The sequence below is a fragment of the Hyaena hyaena genome, unplaced genomic scaffold (assembly GCF_003009895.1).
Source record: "Hyaena hyaena isolate Hyena2069 unplaced genomic scaffold, ASM300989v1 scaffold_613, whole genome shotgun sequence".
In the NCBI taxonomy this organism is placed as follows: Eukaryota; Metazoa; Chordata; class Mammalia; order Carnivora; family Hyaenidae; genus Hyaena; species Hyaena hyaena.
In genome coordinates, this window is record NW_024081245.1 from 637,928 (window position 1) to 646,537 (window position 8,610).

Sequence of the window (8,610 nt, forward strand, 5' to 3'; positions counted from 1 at the left end):
TTAATTTCTACTAGAAAAGCAATTTTGCAATTTATGAGAAATGCCTATTCCCAGTATGGAAACCAGTTTAGGACACTGAATTACATGCGGAAGTCTCCACGAGTTTATGGAATTTCAACTAAGAACGCCCCCTGGAGATGACACAAGAACTGAGTGTGGCTTGCTAAGCAAAATGGAGCACAGTGTTCCAAGCAGAGGGAATGGCACAGAGAAGAAAAATCATATGCTATGCATGTGCAGGAAGTGACAAGCAGTTTTACAGGATAGTAGAGATTCTTAATTTGGGGTCCATAAACAAGGAGGTGCAAGCAAAATGGTGTGTGGTGGGTAATAAGATCATGAACTTTCATCAGATTTTCATAAAAGGTCTATAATTTGGGGTGAGGGGAGAAGGAAGGGAGTCAAGAACTGTTGGCCAAACGCATGACGGGGGTTACAAGGGGTAAAAGAGAAATTCCTCTGAAGCCCAAGAGCCCAGTAAGATCTCTGGTGGACTCCCTCCTGCATAAAATGGGAATCCTTTAGAAGGTATGAAGAGTGAAGTTTACTTTTTTTAAATGTTTATTTATTTTTGAGAGAGAGCGAGTGCACATGCAAGGGAGGGGGGACAGAGAGAGAGAGGGAGACAGAATCTGAAGCAGGCTCCAAGCTCTGAGCTGTCAGCACAGAGCCTGATGGGGGGCTCAAACCCACAAACCACAAGATCATGATCTGAGCCAAAGTTGGGATGCTGGATGCTTAGCCCACTGAGCCACCCAGGTGTCCTTGAAGAGGAGAGTTTAGAAGGAAGACTGGCTGAAACAGGGAGAGCTGAAATGTAGCAGAAAGTAAAATGCAGGCAACTGTCCAAAGCATCTGAGGAGCCGAACAAGGGCAATGGGAATGGAGAGAAGGGAATTCGAGAAATGGTTAGTAGATAAAACGAGCAGGCTGAATGTTCATATTTGCTTGCATATGCATAAAATGTCACTGGAGAGCCCAATTAACTGGTACCACTGGTGGTCAGTACATAGGGGAAGCAGGTAACCAGGGACAGAGGATGAGAGAGTCCTTTTATTATATACCCATTTGTACCTTTTGAATCAAACAAAGGTTATTATCTACTATAAAAATAAAATTTAAAAAAGACATAGAGGTCATTGAAATAAATGCTTCTATGTAAAAATCTGCTCACATCTCTCTCCAAACAACTCTATGTTTCAAGCTGCACTTTTCGTTTGTTTGTTTGTTTTTGAGAGAGGCAGGGGGACAGGGGGAGAGGGAAAGAGAGACAGGAAAAATCTAGAGCAGGCTCCACACTTAGCACAAAGCCAATGCAGGGCTTGATCCCACAACCCTGGGATCGATCAGGACCTGAGCCAAAATCAAGAGTCAGACACTCAACCGTCTGGGGCACCCAGGAGCCCCTCAAGGTGCACTTTTCAACTCAGATTATTTTTGCCCCAGAGACTCCTGGACTGCACCCATGGACTGAACCTTAAGAAGGGCCAATCTATCTGTTGACCTCAGTGATAAACATATCAAACTGAACTTGGCATCATATAAATGTAAATAACTACTTGGTTAAATTCAACCATCTTAACAGGTAGTTGTCGAAATACCAGAATGAAGGAGGCGTGGTCAATTAACTCAGCTTGATCTTCTAAATTGTAAGGTACATAAAAGAGGCTTCAGAAGAATCTATTAATCTGATTTACCAAAACAAAGATGAATCAAATTAATGATGTGAAAGAGGTCAGATTTGAGGTCCAGTGGCTAAAAATTACTTTTTAAAAATTAGGTGGCATGAAATCTCCTGTTCAGTTTAACAAAACACATAAGGCAGATACTCCAGAAATAACTGACTTAAATTGAATGGTTTTACCAATTTTAAATAAGTGGCAAGTGGACATGAATTTAATAGTTAAAAATAAGTGGAATTTAGTTTTGCAAAACTATGGAACACTGTTTTCTATTTGGCTATATAAACTCAAATATAAATACGTGGAATTCTGGGGCGGTTGGGTGACTCAGTTGGTTAAGCAACTGACTTTGGCTCAAGTCATGATCTCGCAGTTCATGGGTTCGATCCCCACGTCAGGCTCTGTGCTGACAGCTCAGAGTCTGGAGCCTGCTTTGGATTCTGTCTCTCCACCCCTCCCTTGCTCATGCTGTCTCTCATAAATAAGAGAAATTTAGTTTTGCTAAGCTAAGGAACACTGTTTTCCATTTGGCACTATAAGCTCAAATATACTAAACTTTCAATTCTTGTTCAAATCATATTTAATGGAATCGATTAAACTTGTGAGTCAAAAACATATGTGTCCAGAGATCAATTCTGCAAATGTTTTCATTTGGTTTTGCGTATTACATTCTGCCTGGTTTCACAAAGGATGTGAGTCAGTTTTAAATAATAAATCCAATAAAGTGGGAAAATATAATTAGATAAAAATCAGAATCAAGAAAATCAAGGTAGAACAGAAGCTGAATACCAAGGGAAAGTCAGAACATCAATATTAGGTCATAAGTTTTTACAAGGTTATTAAAATTGAGTTGCAAATTTGATTCTGCATTTGTATGTTGCCAAATCAGGAAGGGAAATATAATCAATTATCTGAATCCTAGTTTTGCATGATGAAAAAAAGACACAGCATAATGGTGCAGGGGAAGGAGAGCTTTTCTTTGGCATTTATCACTAAATGGAACTTGCCTGGGTTTTCACACAAGAGCTGCAAAAAGGAACCATGATCTGAGTAACCACAGCCCTAAGTAACAGAACAGTAGGTTTTTTTGACTGCTGTTGTTAGTAGAATCCCTCAGCATGAGCACAACTGAGGGGGTAGGGGTGCAAAGGATGCAAAACAAGGTAATCTACATCATTTCTGAAAATCTGGCTAGACTCCTGGTCTAACACCTAGAACTGGAATGGAATGTGTGGACTTTATGGCCTTTATTCTGCCAACCATCTATATGAGTCATTTCTCACAGTTGAGATTCAGATCAAATTTTTGTGCAGACAACTGATAGTCTCTGGTATGTACAGAAACAAAGGCATTCTATGCCATTGTTTAGAGGACATTAATAGACAATCATTCTTCAACCACCAGTTCCCCATATTTGAAATTCAAGGTCATAGGAATTTTCTTTTCCATACTTTTTCTGCAACCATAACAATTCTGGCTCCAACATATATAAATTGAGTAGATCTCACTGGATGTAAAGAAAAACTACAAAAATTATGGGTTGGGATACAAAAGAGCTGCGATTTAAAAAAAAAAAAAAATGGACAGTAAATAGCATTTTGAAAGGAAGGGATAGATGTTTTGGCAATAAAACCTCAGGAAAGATACAGAAAAATAGGAGAGAGTATATTGGATCTTAGAATCACACTCCAGTGGTGCATATGGAGGCAGGGTGTTGGGGGTTCACCAGACAGGGCCCTGATAGTGAGTCATCCAATCAGAGATATTGCGCATTTGGATGCAGGACACAAACACAGAAAAACGCCTCTCCCATTCTGAGATTAAAACCTAGCTCTTACTTGATGGTTTCAAGGCCAAGAGTGTCACCACAGCCTAAGCACTCAACTTATATTTGTCAAATGAACAAATAAGTGTTTATTATCTGTAACAAAGTAAAAAGAGTTTACATAACCACAGGGGAGGGCTCTTTTGAGAAATTAAGGTGAACAAGTAAAAGCAATGTAAATTACCTGCTCAGTACTGTGATTACAAAGATATGAAATAGAATTATCATTCTTTGGGGGAGGATTTTTGCCTCCTTTTAATAAATCATAACAGTTCTCATATGTTCCTCCAAATCTTACCCTCTTTTACATAGAAATGTGATTTCCTCCCCATCTAGGAAGAGCCCAACCAGGCTGGAGAAGCAGTGGTAATAAACCCTGGTTTACCATAGTTTTATGAAAGTTTTTTGGGTAATATGTAGTGAAGATAGTGATGAGATATTAAAATGACCAAAAAAAGGGGGGGCACCTGGCTTGCTAGTGGACCATGCAACTATGGATCTCGGGGTTTTGAGGTCCAACCCCAAGCTGGGTGTAGAGATTACTTAAATATAAAATCTTAAAAATTTTTTTCAATGACAAAAGAAAGTAAAGAAAAAAAAGAAAGAAAATGACTGGACCACTCCCAGAAAACTGTGTTAAACCAAGTTATTGAAAAGAGGTTAATACTGACTGACTCATAAAACTTATATAACAGGAAATTAAAAACAAAATCAAAACAGGAAATTTCATAGTGAAAAAATAGAGCAAATGAAACATGATAGTTATCCTTGATTTTTCCAAGATAACACAAAATTTAAAAGCATCAGGACACCCAATCTTACAAATCTCTGATTTCCAAAATTTGACAAATTTGGAAATTGATATGCTTATCTACTGAGTAAAACCCATACAGTTAGAAAATGTGTATACCATATATTTTGAAACACTTAGAGGAGTCACAGACACTGCTAAATGCTTTATTTTTATCTTTACCTGCAAAAAAAATACATTATAATTAGATCATCCACAACTCAAGTCAAACGGAGTTAATAATGTCACTTATTAACAAAATCACTGTTACCTATGGAGTAACATAAATTGTCTTTTAAACATGAAGTGCATTTTTGAAATTGTATTTGAGTTTACTAGAAATATGTCTGATAACCAACAACATTAGAAAATCTTCAAGCTGAGACTTGAAATATTAGGAGTTGAGAATTACCTCATTAAAAAACACAATTAAAGGTTAGCATGTGGTCCTAAGAATGCCAAAATTCATACTTAAATGTTAAGACAATTTCACTCTTTATAGGAGAGGCAATATTTTAAAACCCAGTTAAACTTCAAAAACCACAGGACAAATACACGTAATCCTAAACTGTCTTTTGATGAAGCTTAAAACATAGTTATTTCAACAAATAACTAATGAGGGCCCATTATCCATCAGACGCAAGGATTACAAAATTGAACAAGGGGACGACTCTGTTCTCCGGGAGCTGACACTGGCTCATTTTCGAAAGCTCTAAACCTTACTTGATAGTTAATATAAAATTGGAGTTCACAATGATCTACTTTCCAAAACTCTAAAGCTTCTTACTTAACATTATTATTATTTTTTAAAAGGACAGCCCGAGAAGAGATCACCTTGCTCAAAGCCCTGATGTATGAACTTCACACTTCGGAGAAGAGAAAGGATTCATAAACCAGTATCTCAAAAACACAAACCGTAACACCTAGTTGGAAGCTAGGCTGCTCCCAAGGCTGCCTCTGCTGGCCGACTGGGTGCATCCTTCCAGCAGATTCTCAACTCCCGACACCTGTATCAAACTTGCCACTCTTAAAACACATCCCTTTACAAAAGGCAAGAGGCTCCTCGAGTACGCAGCAGAATACCCCAGCCTCATCTACGTCCGGAATAATCTGACTTCTGGAAGGACCTCCCCTAACTGGCCCTAAAATGTTGACTGTAAGGGGCTGAGCCATCAATTTTATATACCAGCCAGCCAGTTCTGAAATATACAAAAATCCACCGCTACTTCTACGTGCCGCTAACATAACGCCTCGCGTGCTTACACGTTTGGCTAAAACAGGAAGAATGCATCTGCTCAACCAGCCAAAAAAATACGGTGACATATTTTTACCTGAGCTGCTGAAAATCCAACGGTACTTCCCACCCCCCCGCCTCCCCGACCCGCCACCGCTCAAATAAGCCACTAGCCCACCGGTCCTCCCCACCCCCCGCCCTTCGAGCGCAGCCCACCCAGCCGGGGACCGGGGGGAGGGGAGTGGTAAGCGGGGAAGGGTCAAGCTCTCCTCCGCCACCATTCGGCCTTCCGAGCTCCAGAAGAGGTTGTCAGGTTAACGAGGTCTGCGCCCAGCGCCATTAGCACACCTTCGAGCGCTCTGCCGAGCCCGGGCAGTAGGCAAGTTTGGCGGGTCCTGGCCCCGGCCGCCTGCCTCTCCCGGGAGGCAGCATCTGCTGCGAGCGGTTGCGAGAGCGGGTCCCCGCCTCACCACCTACCTACAGGGCGGGGGCGCCGGCTCCTCGGGTCCGGGAGAAGGGGATCGGGCGCACGCATTTCTGGGAGCGGTGGCCTCTGCCGCTCGGCGCAGGGGAGCGCATCCTCCAGGGTGGGTGGAAGGAGGGGTCGGGGGAGGATCGTGCGGCGAGGAGGAGCGGGGACAGGAGGGAGGAGCGGCGAGGCGCGTGCCCCCGGGGACCGGCGTCCGGAGCTGATGGACTCGGGCGCCGCCAGGGCTCCTCAGGCCTGTCCGCGAGCGTGGCGCCTTGCCAGCCCTGCAGCTGCGCCCGCGGTCACGGCATCGGCGGCGACAGGCTCACGGGCCCGGCCGGAGGCGGGGAACTGCGGGTGGCGCGACGCGGTGCGGACGCCCGCCTCTAGCTCCGCCCGGCCCGCGCCACGCTCTGCGCCCCTCCGCGGCGGCGGGGGCTGGGCGGCGCGGCGGCCGGGCTCCGCGGCTCGGGCTGCGGCATCCTCCCCGCCCCGGCGACCTGGGAGCTGGAAAGCTGGCACCCCCGCCGCCCCCGGCTGCTGCAGCCCGAGCTGCCCCAGCACCGCTCCAGCCCCGGCCGGGCAGCTCCGCCCCGGAGAGCTGCGCGCGCGGCCTCCGCAGGCCTCGGCCCATTGTGACGCCTCCGAGAGCGAGCTCGCTGTTACCCTGGAGGCCGGACGCCGTTTGGTGGAGCCTGGGAGGGTCTTCTTACCTCGCCCCGGGCCGCATCCCCAACTGCTGGGCTGCCGTGGCCTCCGCGCTTCGTGGGAAGTGAGGCTTTGAGAGCAGAGCTGAAGTTCTAAAGCGTCTCCCCAAGCCTTAAAACCTTGAGTTTCCTTCCAGCTTGGGGACCACTGGCCACAATGAATTCATCCTTCTGTCCTTTCCGGCGTTACGTTTCGCAAAGGGACCCACCATCTCCTCCCCCTCCCGCTCACGTCCCTGGTACTGCATCCCAGATGCTGCCAAATTGCAATCATTACAGCGGCGGGGACGTAGCAGTTAGGGCCTCCAGGCCGACTCTTGGCAGAGACCCGAGAGAGCCTCGGTTGGGAGGATTTGCATCAGCAGCGGAGTAGTGCCTGTGAGCTTCCCATCCCCACTTGGGAGCTGTTTCCTCTACGGTCCCATGACCAGCACTGCAAGATGACTAGGAGGTTTTGTTCTTGAGGTTTACCCTTACACACACAAAACTCCGGGCAGAGTGTGCAGCTGGTCTGATAACATTGCTATGTCAGAGGCCGTACACACAGGCACACTAGATAGCGGCCTCCTCTGGGTTGTTGATGCTGCTTATTCTGTATCAGCCTCTCCTCAAAGGCAGAGCCAAGCATTTAACAGTGGTGGCTTTGGGATTTCAGTTGCAAGTGGGTCATGTTATATACTATCTTGCAAGATATGGAACAATTGCCCAATTCTGCACCGAGCATGTATAAAACGGGGCCTTCAGTTTACATCTTTAGGCATTGTGTTATTTGGTAATTATTTTCAAGGGAAAATTAGATTCTTACACTACAAAGACCTGATTTTATTGAATCAAAAGAACGTCTGGGATTTGCAGAGAAACTGAGCCACTCTCACACTTCTTTGATGGGTGCTTTTATGATTTGGAATCTACCTTATTTTTTTTTTTTTATGGGCAAAGATAAGACAGGTTCCATAGCGATTCAAACTGACAAAATTGCGAAGTCTTCTTGAGCGTGTGGAGCAGGGTAGAAGCTGAACTGCTTAGGAGTCAGAAAACACTGGCACATGACTTAGCCACTTCGAGGACTTTGATCTAGAGCCCCAGTTCAAAAGATATGCAAAAGATACCTATTATTCATCATGGTATTTTCCCCCAAAATTCAGAATAAACCAGCTATAGAAATGTTTATGTGTCTATGTGATGTATAAGTGACAGAATGAAGTCATTTAATGAGAATTTAGCCGTTGCTTATGCTAACAAAATTTATGAAGAAGTTTGCTTAGAATGTGGTGTGTAGGACATTTGCAGAAATGTTTATTGAGCTGCAATTCTTGACTCTCTTCATTCTTTTGCCACTCAGAGTCACCTTTTGTTTTTCTTTATATACACTTCATGTTTTCTCAAGAAACTAAGTAGAGATTTTTTTAGTTTATTTTTATTTATTTTGGGGGGGAAGGGGCAGAGAGAGAGGAGAACAGAATCTCAAGCAGGCTCTGCTCTGTCAGCACAGAGGCCAATGTGGGACTCAAACTCATGGACCATGAAATCATGATCTGAGCCAAAATTGAGAGTCACAGGCTTAATTGATTGAGCCACCCAGGTGCCTAGTGATCTTTTTTGTTAGACAAAGATATAACTGAGTATGTATTTTAAAAGTAGTAAGCATCAATTATAAAATGTCAGCCTTTCAAAATCACTGAATGTAACTTAAGTATCCTCTTTCACATCTTTGTGAACTTCTCTAGAACTGCATACTGTGTCACATGCTTATTATAACATTACAGTGGAAGTCCTGGTATAATAAAGATTTCTGCTCCCCAACTTGGAGAGAAAATTCCCCCTTACAGATTCTTCACTAGCTCTTTTTCATTAACTTAGCATTTATTGATTTGCCTAAGCACTGTCTTTATAGAGAAACCAG

General features: G+C 44.1%; 1 protein-coding gene across 3 annotated transcripts in view; it reads right to left on the reverse strand.

The window, feature by feature from the left end:
• Positions 1–7,141, reverse strand: part of NCOA7 (nuclear receptor coactivator 7) — a 150,868-nt gene extending 143,727 nt beyond the window's left edge. The window contains exon 1 of one of the 3 annotated variants that reach the window (XM_039257344.1): positions 6,714–7,141. The gene's annotated coding sequence lies outside the window, so the exon portion shown is untranslated. Of the gene's footprint in view, positions 1–6,008; positions 6,290–6,713 lie in introns of those variants that run through there. The other 2 variants (XM_039257346.1, XM_039257343.1) reach the window with 2 other exon arrangements.
• Between the last annotated feature and the right edge of the window lie 1,469 nt (positions 7,142–8,610).